Source organism: Gossypium raimondii, chromosome 9 (assembly GCF_025698545.1).
Source record: "Gossypium raimondii isolate GPD5lz chromosome 9, ASM2569854v1, whole genome shotgun sequence".
In the NCBI taxonomy this organism is placed as follows: Eukaryota; Viridiplantae; Streptophyta; class Magnoliopsida; order Malvales; family Malvaceae; genus Gossypium; species Gossypium raimondii.
In genome coordinates, this window is record NC_068573.1 from 37,861,463 (window position 1) to 37,880,637 (window position 19,175).

Sequence of the window (19,175 nt, forward strand, 5' to 3'; positions counted from 1 at the left end):
TAACAAAACATCCTTCACATAAACAAAAGTGTTCACATACCTGAGTGACTAAGCTAAATTCAGTGCATTATGCATACAGGGCTATCTCCTACATTGACTGCTAGAGGACCGACTAAATCGGGTTTTGATACCAACTTGTAACACCCTTAACCTAACCTGAATCACTGGGTTCGGGTCTTGGGTATTACTACACATAATACTTAACAAAATTTACAAACAGACTTTTCGAACTCTTGACTTAAAATATTTTTCTTATTATTTTATCTAAAATCTCATTATTATAGAAACAAAGAAAAGTATTTAAATATAATATAATACATCAGACTTATCATAATTTAATTACAATACAAAAGTTTACTAAAGAAAGACTTTAAATGGAGTAATCCTACTATATGTTACTTTTCTAAATTGACCACTGTATGCATAATAACTTAATTTGCCTCTTCCTTGGTGTATTCCTGACGTCATCCCTCTTGTTGTAATCATTCACAACAATACATGAAATATAAACATAACATTTGTAAGTTATAAAAACTTAACGAGTTTAATTACAAAATACCTTTAAACTTTTCTTGCTGAATTTTACATTCTGACTCTTTGGATTACCATTTTTTTCTTTGGCAGATACCTTTACAGCTTCATATATATATATACTTTATACATACTTACACGCCACTTACCGTTCTTTACTTATTATCTTTCACTTAACTCTTTGGCTATCTCTAGATCTTACCAGACGATACAATCTCTTCTATTATCATCAAACAACCTTCAATGTTTATTCCAGAACAGTTGATCACTGATACTATTCTCTTGACGGATACTACTTACAGATATTTCATTTGGCAGGTACCTTTACTAAGTCTGATAATCATACCATATCCTATCTTAGGCCAATGCATACTCATACTGATGAGAATTATTCTAGATTATCTAGAAGAATTCCAACACATTCTTGTTATAGAATAACAGAATAAACCAAGATGTCAAACAACTTAGATTCCATAGGATTTCAGAAAGAGCTATGATGCCATCCAGATATGGTGGATACTAGATATTTAGGTTTCAGCACTACATAACACAAACGAACTCAGATTGACAGTTATATTTTTCATAACTACGAATATGCCCATATTCTAAGCTAACAAATTACCATGATGGATACCCTCTTAGAACATACACATACACATTTCCTTTCAAGGACTTCCCTTAAGACTTATTCAATTACACCACAAAACTAATTCAACCAACTTAACTTCAGATGTATCATAATCTTATCGTAGACTTATCTGTCAAAGAATTCTCAAAACTTATCCATAAAGGTTTAATAAATCACGCCAAACAAGTCAATATATAGTATAACGTGTTTACTGTCCCGATGAACTTTCACAGAAGGTGCCATGGGTTTCTCCCTCATGGACCAATACATAAATTCATGTCGTGATCTGCCAATTCGATTAGATATTATCGAAGGCTTCACCATGATCATTCATATCATCATATCATATTATGCCATGGGTCTCAGCCACATGGACTTATACACTTTCATGTCATGATTTACCAGTCTAATCTTCATCTTACAAGATTCTACACCATGAGTATTTTCATATCATACATTGTTATGAGTCTAAATCATATGGTCTTACACTTATTTTTATATCATGATCTGTCAGTCTGGTTAGCATTATAACTACCCTACTAGAGGCTTCACAAAGGAACATTACTCAAAATTCACTTATCAAATTGTTCACACACCTGATCGATTCATATTTTCCTCATATATGACTTTACATGCGTACTTTCCAATCAACATTCTTTTCAAACAAAATTTGATACATATCATCATAGCACATATATCATCTTTACTATTCTTCATATACTTATCAATTATTAGAGATGTCATTATCATTTATATATACACACTTTTACTTGAACAGTTTTCATGCAAGAGTTAGGATAGAGACTCACCTGACACTCATTTGAATTGTAGCTTGAACTCTAAACTCGAGCACCCTTCTCGAACCAGCACCAACAACTGCTTAAAGAAACATAGATTCACCATTAAAAACTCATTTTCATACCAATTGTTAACTTCTCAATCATAAACAACCCCTATGCAATGCCTTATATTCATAACCTACTGTTGATAAGCTTTTTAACAGTATTATTCTTTCAAAAACTTATCATGCAGAGCTCTTAGACTTACCAGGGGGTGGAACATCCACTTAAAATTCAAAATCCTTAGCTTCCAGAGAAGAAAACATATCATTTCTAAGAGGAAGAATTAGAGAGTATATTTTAAAGAAAGAAAAACCATCCAAACTAATCCTTCTCACAATATAAAGATATCCAGTTTCCCTTTAGTGAAACTCGACAAGTGTCAGTTGAATCCAGAGTTTGTCCTTTATAATGACCTACAGATTTCGAGAGGAACATAAATGAGAATCTTGTGTATTTGATATTTTACCATTCAATCTAGTTAACTCCTAACTAGATCATTTTACAAAACCCAATTACTACAGTACTTAGACAAACTGGGCGTACTATGCATATGGCAGTATCTCAACCGACTTATACTTCACTTGATATTCCCTTATCTTAGAATGAGAATAACTTAAAACTTTTATTCACCTCTATGGCGGTTAATATACGTCACACTTCTATTCTCCAGAAAACTGTAATATGGCGGATTACACCATGCGAAATAGATAACTTCACAGCTTCACGCCTTAAAGTTGAATCCGCCAGACTTGGGGTGTGACATACATACAAGTTCTTCAAGGTTTTCAAGCTATATTGTTGATACGCTCCATTAGTTAATAATCAGAATGCATCACTAAAGTTGAATATCCTAATGAGTAGGATGTTATTGACATACAAGACTAATAAAATAACTTATTTATATCTTATACATTTATAAACTCAAAGTTCATTAATGTTCTAATCAAATCCATAGGTTTTGATTGTCAGATCAAACCTTTGCTTCTATGAGCAAGATGTGTGCTTAATTTCGTAAAGGGATTTAAGCAACTTCACAAACTTTATGCTATTGTCCTTTAGCTATGTATCCATTAGGTTGCCCTATATTGATGTTTTCATCAAGATAACAATTCAAGAATGTTGGATTGACATTTATTTGTCAAATCCCGTAGTTGAGTCGCAACAATGGATAAGAAAACATGGATGGACTTAAGCTTTATTACAGGAGAGAAGGTTTCTTCATAATTAAGACCTTATTTCTATGTGTATCCTTTTGCAATAGGTCTAGCCTTATAGGTTTCAAAATTTCCTTTTGCATTTCTTTTTCTCTTGTAGATCCCCTTACACCTTATGGGTTTAACCTCGTTTAGTACATCTACTAGTTCCTAAAACGTATTAGATTTCATAGAATCCATTTCAACATTCATAACTTATTTCCAGAGCTTGGAATCAACATTCTTGCACAATATCATCATAATTTACTGGGTCAACTTTATGTTCTATAGTCACTCGTTTGATAAATTAAACCATTAATAAGAATTGCCTTTAAGAAACTCTCCTCCAAGTCACATACTTAAAAATATAAAAGTTATCTATAATTTAGTAAAATTATGTAAGATATGCTTTTAAAATGTTACTCTTAGAATAAAACTCCTTTCTAAGTGTATCAACTTACTTTTATTCTTTTATAGATAATTTCATATGGTACACACACTACAATATGTTTCATATTCATTCACAATTAATAGTATTTGATTTACCTAGACATATGATACTAATTTACGCTAGACTTTCAAACACGTTATCTATGTTTCCATGTCTAAATTCCCAATATTAATTAACCATTTTATGTCAAATCTTATGTTTACCCCTTCAGCAGCGACTAGAGGTGCTCATGGGCCGAACGGCCCGGTCTGGCCCGACGGCCCGCCTGAAATATGGGAGGGTTCGGGTAAAAATATAGGCCCGAAATATGGGTTTGGACAAAAAAACGAGGCCCGTTTAGAAAATGGACCGGGCCTCGAGCACCACTTTTTTGGCCCGGGCCCGACCCAGTCAGGCCCGAATATATAATAAATATATTTTTTTATTTTTTAATTTTAAAATATTTTTAAAATACTTTTTTTTATTTTTGTTATTTTTAAAATAAATTTTTGGTGTTCATTAAAAAATGGGCGGGTAGGCTCGGCTTAGGAATTTTTCTCGGTAGGGCACTGGACAAAATTTTAGGCCCATATTTCGGGTAGGCCGGGCCCGGGCCTAGGTAGCGGGCCAAAATTTTTTCTAGGCCGGCCCATGAACACCTCTAGCAGCAACTTATATTATCACTTAAGCACTTACAAGAGCTATAACCTTTGTTTTCTAAGTGCCAACTTATTTCCAAATCTCATTACACACAAATTATTGTTTTACTTTGTTTCCTTGCATCTTTAATTACTTGTATTAACCAACGTTTTATAATGAGTGTTTATCACATCAGGTTTTACAATTATCATATATCTATACAGCAGTATAGAACATCCTTCGATTAAGAGAACTCACATGCTTTTAAATAAAATGTATTAAACATGTTGTATTAATTACATTTAATACACCCTTTTCATTTATTAAAATGTAGTGATCATATTATATTTCTTTCTATAAACCATATAATCATGTTTACTTGGACAATCAATATAAGGCAAACTTAACAGTGTTCATACCAAAAATTATACACAAATTACAGTGAACGTATCATGTGTTAGAACCGTAAATAATATCTAATATAAAATTAGAACTGTAAACCAGGATCTATCATGTCAAATCATTAAGAATAAATCAAGAACAATACTAGATGCGGAAGCGTACCTAAATCCATGAATTCCTTGAAGTTTTTCCAGATCATGGGGATTTGATCTTCTAAATTAGCACACAAGAAATTTAGTTAATATTTTCTCTTTCTTTCCTAAAGATGGGATATTTGAAAAGATATCTTGTATGTAATTTCGGGACCATAACCCTAATATTTATAACTTTGGCATATTAGCCCTAATTTCTAATTAGCCCATCATTAATTAGAATTTGATTAGAACTTAATTAATTGAGTATCTATACATATTTGACTCATACTTTATTTAATAATTAAAGCCCAATAAAACTTTAACCAAATTAGATCACTTATCATGATAGTAAATAATAACATGTAATTACCCTTATTATATATGTGATGTAATGGCCCAAATTCAAAATTATCGGAATAGTGGTTTCGTAACCACAAATCCGATTTAAAGAGAAATTTATTTTAATATTTTTGCATGAATATTGATATGATAGGAAAAATCGTATGAGAATATCGATAGAAAATTTTCTTGATTAAGCGGTTAGTTAGAAAAAGAAATTACTGAAGAAATTAGGTAAAAATAAGATATCGAAACTTCGATCTCGTAAAACCGAGTCAAAAATATTTTTATAAATATTTATGAAGTGTTAGTAATATGGTATTAAAATTTCGTTAGAAAATTTTAATGTTTGGGTAGTCAATTAAGGGAAAAGGACTAAATTGAAAAAGGTGTAAAAGTTACTAGAGGGATTAAATAGCTCAATTGTGAAATGAGGAGGGACATAAATTGCAAATAACCCCAAAAGGAGATATTTTGGGCGGCATACGCCGAGAAAAATCAGGAGAATTGCAGAATTAAGGGTAAAATTGGAATATTGCAAAATTTACTTTAAAAGTTAGGACTAAAGTGGAATATCTAGAATTCTCTTTATTTTTCTGCATTCCCATCAGCCAAAAACGTCCTAAGGGTTTATTCAAGTGGTTTTTCATAATTTTTGCACCAAGTGAGTTAATTCTTGCCTTTTTCTTGTAATTTTTGTGTTTCTAAGACTTTTACAACTAGGTCCTATTACTAAATTCATTAGTTTTTGATTTTATGGATGAAGTTGAAAGTTGCTATGAATATGTGCTGGAAGTTTATGATGAAATAGCATGAAATTGGAGCTTTAACTTGTTTATGAGATGATTTTATTAGGTAAATTCAATAGAAATGTTTTGTAGGACCAAATTGTGAAAATGTTTGGAATCAAAGTCTAGTGCTGAAATTCTGATTTACAAAGGTTATAAAGTAGTTTAAAGTGATGGGATAAAGTGTTAATTGAGAAGAATCAGCTCAATTGAGAGGTTAATTGAGCAGGGATGAAATTATCATTTATTGAAAGTTTAGGGAAAAATGGTAATTAACATCATACACTAAAACAGTTTTGTACAGCAGCAGTACTCTACTTTAAAAAATCACCATAAATTGTAGAGATCTAATTAGAGGATTAATAAAATATGGAATTAAAGCTTATTGAGTCTAGTTTCTCATAGAAGAAACGGTTTAATTAATGGAAGTGTAAATCATGAGATATAATAGCTTTTGTGAGACAAGGTCAGAATGAATTCGGGTTCCCCTGTTCTGATTTTGGAAAATCATTAAAAATTGTACAAAAATGATTATGAGTTATAATTTATATGTTTAGAATCCTTAATGAGTCTATTTTCTGAACAAATAAAGGGAAGCATCATCCTAATTCTTTACAGTGAGATAATTAATTTTTAGTGAAGAGGGGTCAGAACTGTCATACAGTGAAATAGGGGAAACTTTAAAGAATAAACTGTACTTATTGGCTAAACCAAAAATTCTGAAATTTTTATGGTAAGAAGATATGTGAGTCTAGTTTCAGGGAAAATTAACGTATCTTAATTTAGAGTTCTGTAGCTCAAGATATAAATAATTTAGTGACTGTGACGCAGTGAGGCAGCTTTGAATGCCCTATAAATAATAATGGAATTGTAGAGAAAGTTACATACACTACACCAAAACAGGTTTTTAGCGGCGTTTTTTTAGGCCTTTAGCGGCGCTTTTTAACGCCACTAAAGGTATTTGCGGCGCTTTCTAAAGCGCCGCAAAAAAGGCCGCTAACGAAAACGTCGCAAACGTTTGCAGCGTTTACAAAACAAAAACGCCGCTAAAGAACATGTTCTTTAGCGGCGCTTAGGAAAAAACGCGCTAAAGAACACGATCTTTAGCGGCGTTTTTCCTTAAGCGCCGCTAAAGAACATGTTCTTTAGCGGCGTTTTTTTCACAAGCGCCGCTAAAGAACATGTTCTTTAGCGGCATTTTTTTTACAAGCGCCGCTAAAGAACATGTTATTTAGCGGCGTTTTTTTACAAATGCCGCTAAAGAACATGTTATTTAGCGGCGTTTTTTTTACAAATGCCGCTAAAGAACATATTCTTTAGTGGCGCTTTTATACAAAAACGCAACTATTTTTGTGATTTTTTTATATTAAATTTTTCATTTTTTCGGCCTTCCTGTAGCAACAATTCAAAAGCAACCAATAGCAATAAATTTATATAATATTTCAACATAAGGGAATAAAATAATATTAATATCAATAAATAAAAGTGAATTCATATTATTTTTGCAAAAAATGTTAAATGTTAAAATGATAAAAATGTTTATGTAATACACTATGAAGGCGGAAGTTGCGACTTAAACATCTTCATCATAATCTGAAGCTGCTGCTGAAGTTCATCGTACTTTTTGCTCTGCTCCGCTTCTCTCGCTGCAGCCTTCGCTTCCATCGCTGCAGTCGCTGCTTCCCTCGCTTCCGCCTCTGCTTTAAGTTGTAGCTGGAGTTCTTCATATTTCCTTTGAACCTCAATTGTAGTCGCTTGCATCTGAGCCATCTGGTCTTTTAACCTCTGAACTTCAGCTTGAGCCTGACTCCCCGAAGCCATGTATTGGTGGGAGCTGGATCCAAAATACTGGGTTGGGCTAACAAAAGATCCTTGAAATCGAACCCGACCATACCTTTCAGGACCCAAAACTTCAGTAATAATCCGGTTATCAATATCTTCAAGATGAACCGAACTATCACTAGAAGCAATCGCTTCGTACTCCGCCTTTTTATCCTTTAGTTTTTCCTAATAAATATATCACATATTTAGGAACGCAATATTATATATTGAAAAACATATGCAACATAACAATAGTCGCATTACAAGCAATGAATTAAACCATTAGAAAATAAACACTATAAATAACTAAAATAAGTCAAATCGTATTAAGTAAACGTACCATTATTTCAGCAGCTTCAAGAGTCATGGGAGATCCATCTTTCTTCCTATGTGTAATTTCAAAAAGTTGAAGGCGTCCAACTTTTTGACCGGACGACCGTTCCTACAATATAGTAGTATAAATATTATTTAATAGAAAGTTATACATATTCAACAATATTAATAAATTTAAAAATACCTCCGCCTTAGTTACACATGCGAAACTTCTCGACCCGGCTGTGTGGGTGAATTTTTGTTTCTGCCTGCTGCTTATTCCAACCTGTTCACGATCCTACGTTATGAAATTTTTTAGTACGTAAATAGAAAATACTATAAACCAAAATAATTACAATAGTTTAGAAGTACGTCATACCTCGCCTTTATTCGAATGCCAAAATCTAACCGCATCTTCCCATTGGTACCTCAACATACCCGGCGGGACATTTTGCAATTTCTCATCGAGGGTTGTTTTTGTCTTATAATAATTTTTCTTCAAAGTACTTTTGTTGTCTCTCCATCTTTTTCCCAATGCCTTCTTTACATAAGCATCCGAGACCTCTAAAGCAAACCTCGCCTACCAAAAACAAAAAACACAAGTTAATCAAGTAAATATAAATGAAACTATTTCCCAAGCATTATAGATGACATTAACATTTTGTTACCTTAATATTATCGAGGGCTTGGTTTTTGTTGCTATCGGGCATTTGATGCCATGACTCGTAGTTTATAGGCAACATATTCGGATTTCGTGCTAAAATGCCCATGTATCTAGCTAAAAGTCGAGCTTCTGATCCAACAGGCTGACCAAAACTGTTTCGTCCAACTTTGACACGCTCGACTGGATCTAACTCGTACAATTCTCTAAGTAGCGTACGTCCTCGACCTCTGCGCGTCCCACCATTTTCAGCTACAAATGGTATATTATAATGTAAGAATTTGAAAAATAAATCAACTATAACAGAAACACGCATGTAAATTAAATGTAAAATTACTTTGAACTTCTGTAGGACCCTCAGCTATAATCGGAACATTTGAAGATCCAACTGCTGTCTGTTGTTCAGTACTGTTTGTTTTTGTCGAGTTTGGATCATTTTGAACAATGCTTCCCCTTAGAATTTTTCTTCTAGGCATTTTATCTACAATACACATAAAATAGTTAATAACTTAATAACTAATTACAACAATAACAGCACATATAAAACAGTTGAAATATATAATAAGACGAAGATTTAAATTATGATATTACATATAATTAAACAATCGTAAAATCTTACTACATCATCATTCGTAAATATCTTCATCGGTATCCTGACGAACCCATCCAAATTGTGCACTAGTACTAGGGATATTATCGTTTAAGTTTTGTTCGAAAGGGCAAAGTTCTTGATCTATCGTCGATGTTATCTCTACTTCCACCGCCCATGTCAAACAAGTCTCTAGGGATGTTACGAGTACAACGTACCAACCCCGATCGATTGGATCTTTTGAGTAAAAACTTGTTTGACTTGAGATGAGAATACATACGGCTCATCTATCGCTTGTTGTCTGTGTGAATCAATCGGTCAAAGTTCACCATTGTAAAACCAAATTGATCTTGCTTAATTCCACGAGTGTATTAACATCGCCCAATCACCACGAAATAAGACAACTTTCCATTTGCCGTAGTAATCCAACTCAATTATGTCGATAAGTTGTCCGAAATATTCCACATTTCCTCGACGTGATTATTGTCCCTAGCACTAGCATAACTTGTAATTGCGAATTGACAACTATTCCACAATTTTGCGTTCTCCTCAACCTCTCGCGATATTTTGTATGAAATCGAATCCGTTGATGAGGAACGCACTATATCTTTTAACCACTCGATTTGGACCTTGGGAGAGCCATTTAACATCGTCGTTTACGTTATTCCCACTCCAAACCTATTGAATGGAAAGTAAACTGAGTAATTCATTTGTTATGAGAAAACATTATTATTTGTGGCGGAAGCTCGAACTGCATACCGTTTGGCTTAACCATTCATAAAAAGATTCTGTAAACAACTTATTGATATCTCGATGTTGTGTTCTTCGAGAGCGCAAATGAGATCTCAATATTTGTTTGTACTCACTGTGTTAAAAAAATGTGATCTTTGTTAGAAGATAAACAGTTATTAGTTTGATAAATATTTATCAAATTTGTAGAACTTACTTCCGTAAAGGTTCCAATAATTCGTGGTGAAACAGAACATATCGATGTGCTTGTACCCACGATAAATGATCTAATTCTGCAATTTCAACTTTTCCGATTGGTTCTCCAAAACTTTGGAACAAATAAGTATCGGATAAGTTATGGTCCGTGAGTCCAGCATTCCTATTTGGTCTGTTTAACCTTGTTTCAACATCTTCCAAATATCTTGAGCAGAAGGTCATACATTCTTCTGCCAAGTAGCCTTCAGCAATCGATCCTTCTGGATATCGCTTGTTGCGGCAGTAAGACTTTAATTTGGATAGAAACCTAAACACAATATACAACATTTCTTAATTATTGAAACTAAAGGCATAGAGGTGAGTGAAGGAAAACTTTAAAAATTTTAATTAACACCTTTCTATGGGATACATCCATCGATAGAAAACGGGTCCGCCAAGAATTGCTTCGTGCAGGAGATGGATTATCAAGTGAACCATAATGGTGAAGAAGGAAGGTGGGAAGATTTTCTCCATGTTGCATAAAGTCAAAGCGGCTCAATCCTGTACCTTCTGAAGTTCTTGAACGTCCAAAACTTTGCCACAAATGGCTTTCATTATGTTGGATAGTTCAATTATACAAGACGTCACCTTCTTGGACATACAACATCGTAGAGCCACTGGCAGTAAATCTTGCATCAAGATGTGATAGTCATGTGATTTTAGTGAATATAATCTTCGATCTTTAACACTAACACACCGAGATATATTTGATGCATACGCATCTGGAACCTTTATATCCTTCAACACCGTGCAGAACAATTCTTTTTCCGTCTTCGACATTGAAAAAATAGAAGGCGGCAACCGATATTTCCCATTCGGAAGTGGATTGGGATGAAGATCAGGTCGGATTCCCATTTGGACTAAATCAAGTCGACTCTGAAGATTGTCTTTTGATTTTCCGTCGACATTCAAAACTGTACCCACAATGTTCTCGCAGACATTTTTCTCAATGTGCATAACATCAAGATTGTGTCGTAGAAGGTGATGCTCCCAATAAGGTAACTAAAAAAAATACTTCTTTTTTTCCACAACTCCGCCTTATTAGGATCGTCCTCTTCGTCAGAGCTTTCATCGGCTTCATCATTTGATCTTCTGTTTCTCTGCGTGTTTGGCGGTTGGTTCATCTTCCCATAAATGAAATTCATATCTTCCAACATGAATAAGATTTCAGAGCCACTGGTCTGGGAAGGAGCTTTTCTGAACTCTTCGGTCTTAGTCAATATGTGAACTCGAAATCTAAATCTATGATTTTCTGGCAACCACCGACGATGCCCCATTTAAGAGAACTTCTTCCCATTATACAACTATTGGGAGCATGTTTGTGCAGCACAACAAGGACACGCATAACGACCCTTAGTACTCCAACCGGATAAATTGGCATAAGCGGGAAAGTCATTAATGGTCCACATCAAAGCTGAACGTAAATTAAAGTTCTCCTTTCTCAGCACATCGTATGTCTCGACACCAGCCCATAATTGTTTTAACTCTTCAATAAGTGGCTGTAAATAAATGTCGATATCATTCCCGGGCCCTTTCTCTCCAGGGATAATCATAGATAAGATAAGGGAAGATTGCTTCATGCAAATCGACGAAGGCAGATTGTAAGGAACAAGAACTACTGGCCAAGTACTGTAGGCAGTGCTCATGATCTTGAAAGGATTAAATCCATCAGATGCTAGCCCAAGCCTCACACTCCTAGGATCGCTTGCAAAGCTTGGAAATTTATTGTCAAATGCTTTCCAAGCTAAAGAATCTGTCGGATGCCTTAGTAATCCATCATCGGTTCGTCCATCATGGTGCCACGTCATTGACTCCGCTGTCTTCGACGACATGAAAAGCCTTTGAAGCCTTGGTATCAACGGAAAATACCGCAAAATCTTAATCGGCTTCTTCCTCATTGTGCATCATTTTCACCGTCGTTCCCATCTTCGTGTTTCTATTTATCCAACGGATTGGCGCATACATGACAAAGACTTTGTTGGTTTTCCGATCGCCCCAATACAACATGCAGTCATTTGGGCAACTATGGATTTTGTTGTACCCAAGGCCTAAATCTTTTATCATTTTCTTCATATCTTTGCATGACTAAGGGATTTTTGCAAACGGAAACATTTCTCTCAAAAACTCTAGTAGCATTGTCAACAAGTTTCCGGTCCACCCTCCCAAACATTTTAACTGAAAAAGACGAACACAGAAGGCCATTTTTGAAAATTTTGATCCCTCATACAGTTCTTCGTTCATGTCATTAAGTAGAGCGTAGAACTTCGCCGCTTCTCCATTTGGCTCTTCATGAGGTACACTACTTCCCAGTTCGGTAAAAGCAGTTCCACCGACGTTACAATCATCATATGCCATAAAATCCCCTGGGAACGATTGCACACCATGATTGTGCATATTAAATGCATCCCGCAACATACCTTCCATGTCATCCCCTGTATCAGATTGATGGTAAGCAGTCCCAGGATAAGATACATCCATTATTGAAGAGGAAGTACTTCTAGGGCATTCCCCATGAAAAAGCCATTGCTTATAACCCTTAACAAACCCATCAACAATTAGATGCTCGTATACAACCTCACGATAATGCCAGTTTATGTTGACACACATCTTACACGGGCAAAGAATCATGTTCTCTTGGCTTGCATATTGAAATGCAAAATTTAGAAAACTCTGCACCCCATTTCGATAACCGTCGCTTACCCTTGACAAATTCATCCAAGACCGGTCCATTTCTTAATTCTTGAAGTCTGACGTTGACAATAAATTGCACGGTTTTAGGATTTGACAACAAGATATACATTATGTAAGTTATGTAAGTTGTGTAAGTTGCGTAAGATGTGTATTATGAAACTTATGTAAGTTATGTCTTATGTAAGTTATGTAAAATATGTATTATTATGTAACTTATTTAATTTATGTAGGGTATGTATTATTATGTAACTTATTTAATTTATGTAGGGTATGTATTATTATGTAACTTATTTAATTTATGTAGGGTATGTAAGTTATGTAAGCTCAGTATTATTGTATTACTTAAAGTTGTGTATTATGTATTATTACGTAACTTATTTAAGTTATGCAAGTTATATGTTAAGTAGGTTATGTAAGTTATGTGTTATGTAAATGAATATATGTATAATATTAAAAATAGTAATACTTATTTAAGTTATAAATTTATTATTAATAAAATTTAAATATAGCTTACATAATAAATGAATATATGTATACTATTAAAAAATAGTAATACTTATTTAAGTTATAAATTTATTATTAATAAAATTTAAATATAGCTTACATACGTAAATGAATATATGTATACTATTAAAAAATAGTAATACTTATTTAAGTTATAAATTTATTATTAATAAAATTTAAATATAGCTTACATAATGTAAATGAATATATGTATACTATTAAAAATAGTAATACTTATTTAAGTTATAAATTTATTATTAATAAAATTTAAATATAGCTTACATACGTAAATGAATATATGTATAATATTAAAAAATAGTAATACTTATTTAAGTTATAAATTTATTATTAATAAAATTTAAATATAGCTTACATAACGTAAATGAATATATGTATAATATTAAAAAATAGTAATACTTATTTAAGTTATAAATTTATTATTAATAAAATTAACATATAACTTACATAACGTAAATGAATATATGTAAGTTATGTAAGTTATTATGTAAGTTATGCAAGATTATAATATAAGTTATGTATTATGTTATTATGTATTATGTAATGTATTATCGATTATATATAAGTTACGGAAGTTATTATGTAAGTTATACAAGCTTATATATAAGTTATGTATTATGTTATTATGTATTATGTAAGTTATGCAAGCTTATATACCAATTATGTATTGTGTTATTATGTATTAAGTTATATACTAAATTTTTGTAAGTTATCTAAAATTAAACTTAAAAATAAATGGCAAAGTTTGAAATTTTTTCCATGATTCAAATTAAATAAAACAAAACAAAACAAACTAAATTTCGGTGATTAAAATAGCAACTAAAGGAAAAAATTTGTTTTGGAGGAAAACATATAAATATTTGCAAACTATACGGGCTTTAACCAAATGTTTATATTATTTAGACATAAATAACCTTCATTTTCAAATAATTTACTTGTTATATGGAATAATATGTATACAACAGTTAACCATATTTGATATCAATGAAACTGAAATGTGAAAAGAAATTGGATTAATTTGTTATTGAATGTAACGTATAGTTCGAAATTTGAATAATTTTAAAATAAAAATTTTAATCCAATTTATTAAATTTATTAAATTGCTTCTATTTTGCTCAACATATATAGCAATCGTTGATGGATGATAACAAAAAACATAAGTCAGAAAAGTACATGGCAATTGTAAAATAAGTAAAATGAAACATAAGCTAGAGGAAAATAACCAAAACCAATTACATGTATACAAAACCGAGCCCCAAAAGAAACATTTTCAAAAATCATCTTGCTATATCCATGTAATATTCACAAAAAGTCAGACCTTTTTAGTTTATAGATTTACTTACCACTATATTACAGTTTAAAAATTTTAAAAATACAAGAACTAAACTTGATCAAATTTCTGAATCGGCAGTAAGTCCATATGATTAACTGTGCAGTGACTAATAAGTCCATACTTCAACAACAAATGTTATCATTAATCTAGACAATAAAAGCAAAAGAATAAAAAAAAAAGATTGAATCTCAAAGTTCAGCCTAATAAAGAGGCTGAAAGAAGATTTATACCAAAAATATTACTTTGCTCAGAATGTAATTTGAACTTACAAATTTTTAACAGTGCAGTAGTGTTCCGTTCTCTGCCACTACTGAATTTTTGTAATAGTATGTATAGTAGCCCTGCCATAGCAAACATTAATAGATGTGAATCAATAGGTTTTGGGTATGAATCTCAACATCAATAACCTACCCCTCATCCTGAGCTATTTTCGACAGAAAAGAAATAAATGATTAACCAAGGTAGTAACGAACTAAGTTTACAGAGAAGAATTCTTCTCTTTAAACCATTTTCATTGTCTGATCGAAATGGTTAAGGTTATGTAAATTATTACCTAAAAATGTTCTAACTTTTTTAACCCTAATTTGAATTTACCGTATTAATACCGTAGAATAAAAACTGAATTGTATGTTTAAAAATTAAACTCTACGAAAAAAGGAATAATGTGAAAACTAAAATATGTGAAAACTACTGCATTTCACGAATAAATATAGATGAAAATGCTGAAATATGTGAAAAATGAAAACCCTTGAACTACCATCGGCAAGAGAACAAACCTCTAAGCTGGCGATTTCAAGGTTGCCGATTTCGGGAAACTCGTTGGGCTGCCGATTTTCGGGTGAACTTAGGGATTTCAGGGGGAATTCTCTAAAAATCTTAAAGTTTGGGGAACTAATTAGGGCTGCTGGGGAAATGAATGTCGAAAGTCTGCTGGGGAAGAAGGGGGAAATAAAAATCAGAGTAAAAGGAAAACGGAGGGGAAGCAAACGACGACGTTTTGCTAAATGAAATAAACCCTTGTGGCGTTTAACTAGACGCACCGCTAAATCCATGGCAATTGCGGCGTTTAAAAACAAACGCCATTAAAAACCTACAAAACGGTGATGTTTGCATTAATACAACACAAGGAATTTCGGCGTTTTTGACATTGCGCCTCTAAATCCTGCAGCATTTACGGCGTTTGACCAAAAACGCCACTAAAGAAGCTATCAACACGGCTACCGCTTTTCTTTGAAAATGATTCGAGGTAAGGGCAAAACAGAGGACAGAAAAACGATGACATTTGAGTAATAGAAATAAACTATTACGGCGTTTATTAGAAACGCCGCTAAATTCCTACCTGCTGCGGCGTTTCACCAAAAACGCCACTTGTGAAGCCATTAACACGGCGTCGTTTAGATAAAAATATAATTAGAACGAGGGAGAAAATGTAGGAGACCAAAACGACGGCGTTTTACTGTCTGCAATAAATTTTTGCGGCGTTTAACTAAAACGCCATTGGATACACACAAACACATCGTTTTGATAAACACGCGCTACCGTTTTCATTAAAATATCTTATCTTTTGCGGCGTTTTCAGTATTGTGCCGCTATAGGTCTACATATTGCGGCGCTTCTCTGAAAACGCCACTAAATAAGCCTATTGAACGACACCGTTTTTATGACAACATAATTCCTTTAGTATGAAATTTGTTTCTATATTTGAAAGGTTTAATTATTTCTTAAATAAATTTAAATTAAATTTGTTCTATTCCACGCTATATATTTAATATGTAAAATTTTAATTATAATTGTGTACATGAAAATAATTTTAAATAATATCAAAACTCGAGCTAGATATATGTCTTCCTTCTGAAGAATATTATGTAATTTTTTGTATTAAATTAAGAAGGCAAAGCTTATGATGTTACGATAGAATCGAAAAAATTAGAAGGATCAAAACAATCCGAAATAGAAGTTCATGAATATTGGTTAATAGAAAGGATCGATATATATATAATTCTATTCCCTTGACTGATCTTGATTTTAGTTCAACTAGTATTCGTGTCTGCGCCTGTCTTCAAACAAGAGCACGAACATATGACATTGTAAGAACCCTACAATTAGTAAGGGTGAAAAACGCTTCATTAAAAACACTAATTAATCAAAACCCCGAAACACTAAACCCCAAAATTATACACCCTAAACACTAATCCCAATTACCCCTAAACTTTAAACCCCAGCACTTAAACCCTAAATCGTAAAACATAATCACTAAACCCATAATCCATAAACCTTAAATTGTAACTCTTAAATCTTAAACCATAAACCTTAGAGCATAACCCTTAAACCCTAAACTGTAAAACCAAACCCTAAATATATCCCCATAACCCCTTAAAGCATAACCCCTAAATCCCCCTAACCCTTAAATCATAACAACCTAACCCTTAAACCACAAAACCTTGAACCTTAAATCTCAAACCTTAAATCCATACCCCGACCTACTCATTAAACTCTAAACCATATACTATAATGATAATTAATTCAATATTTTAAAATTAATACTACCTTTTTTACGATTATATAAGAAATTATTTAATATATAAACTAAAAAAATCAGTAATGTATCTAAAAAACTTTAAAAATATTTTAAATAAATTTATTTAAATCCCTGAGCATTAGCGACGCTTTATTAAAAACGCCGCTAAAACCCTGAAAGCTAAGAAAACGGTGCCGTTGGGTTTAATTTTTTTTGCGGCGCTTCCATAAAAGCGCCGCTAAAAACCCATCATTAGCGACGCTTTACTAAAAACACCGCTAAACCCCCGAAAGCAAAGAAAACGGTGTCGTTGGGTTTAATTTTTTTGCGGCGCTTCCATAAAAACGCTGCTAAAGCCCTGCATTAGCGGCGCATTATTAAAAACGCCGCTAAACCCCCCTGGAATCTTAGAAAACGGCGTCGTTGGGCTTAGTTTTTTGCGGCGCTTCAGCAAAAGCGCCGCTAATTCTTATTTTCAGTGGTGTTTTCAATTCAGCGCCGCTAATGATCGATCTTTAGCGGCGTTTGTTATTAAAACGCCGCTAAGTACGCCGCTAAAAGCCTATTTTGGTGTAGTGATATGAACATGAAATGTATTAGATTAATGATTAAATTTATTTATTTAGATCCGGAAAATTCAAATACGAAGCAAGATCGAGGAAAAGAAAAAGTTCGGGATTAGTAGATTTTTGTTTACGAACAATTGTCGAGGTAAGTTCGTGTAACTTGAATTATATTCATAAATGCTTGAAATGTTTGTTATTGATGTGAATATGATTTGGATGTTTATTGTATGATAATTGATGAAGTATTGATATTCTTGATGAAAGAGAAAATAAATCCGGTTGAATGAAAGGAAAATTCGATGGATCTCGAAAAGGAATTGACGGTAAAAAGGATCTAGCCGGACGGGTGATCCTATCTGATATAGCCCTCCCAAGAATATGTGGAAAATGGATTTAGCCGGACGGGTAATCAATTAGGTCTCAATTTAGCTTTGGGTAGTAATTCGGATCCAAGCTCATTAGAGTAATTGTCGTTCTGAGGATTTAGCTTTGACCGGTAATCCATTGTAAGGATGAGGTTCATGGAGTGTGCTCTTTGAAATGGAAATGTCGCACATGAATATGAATTGACGGACCAATTTGTACACTTAGGTGTACCTGAATATCCATCGAAATTCCAAGTAGTTCAACGGGATAAATATGGAAAATAACAAGGAAATGGAAATCATGGAATTGATGAGCTCATCAATCATTTATCTTTGTAATGAATTTGTATGAGGTTGAGTTTGTATGTGATAGGTATATGTTTATGTGAATTGGATGTGTGCTTGTGTTATTAAATGATGGATGTATAAGTATGGTAAGTATAATTCCTGTTGCATGAACTTACTAAGCACAAAGTGCTTACCCTATTTCTTTTTCCCCTGTTTGTAGAGTTAAGAGCTCGGAGGTCGGATTTGGTCGGAGACACATCACACTATCAATCTCGAGATCTCGGTACATAAAGGAACTTTATTTTGGAAATCAATGGCATGTATAAGCTAGTAAATTAGATGTTAATGTGAAATGAATGTATGGTTAGCCATTGGTATGGCTAACAAATATTGGTTTTGGTATGTGATGAAATTATCTTATGAATATGATAAATCTATCTTGAAAAAAAATTCGGTAAAATCTGGTAATGCCTCATACTTTATTTTCTGACGAATACGGGTAGGGGTATTACATTTGTTGGTATCGAGCTACGGTTTAGCGGTTCTCGGATTAGCGTAGCAAATATGAGATTAGCTATACATGCCATTTAAATTATTAT

General features: G+C 33.1%; 1 long non-coding RNA gene across 1 annotated transcript; it reads left to right on the forward strand.

The window, feature by feature from the left end:
* Nucleotides 1-5,782: 5,782 nt before the first annotated feature.
* LOC128032810 (uncharacterized) lies at nt 5,783-18,938 on the forward strand. The gene is made up of 3 exons (XR_008189148.1): nt 5,783-5,802; nt 17,984-18,068; nt 18,797-18,938. It is a non-coding gene; the product is annotated as an uncharacterized LOC128032810 (long non-coding RNA).
* The last annotated feature ends 237 nt before the right edge of the window (nt 18,939-19,175 follow it).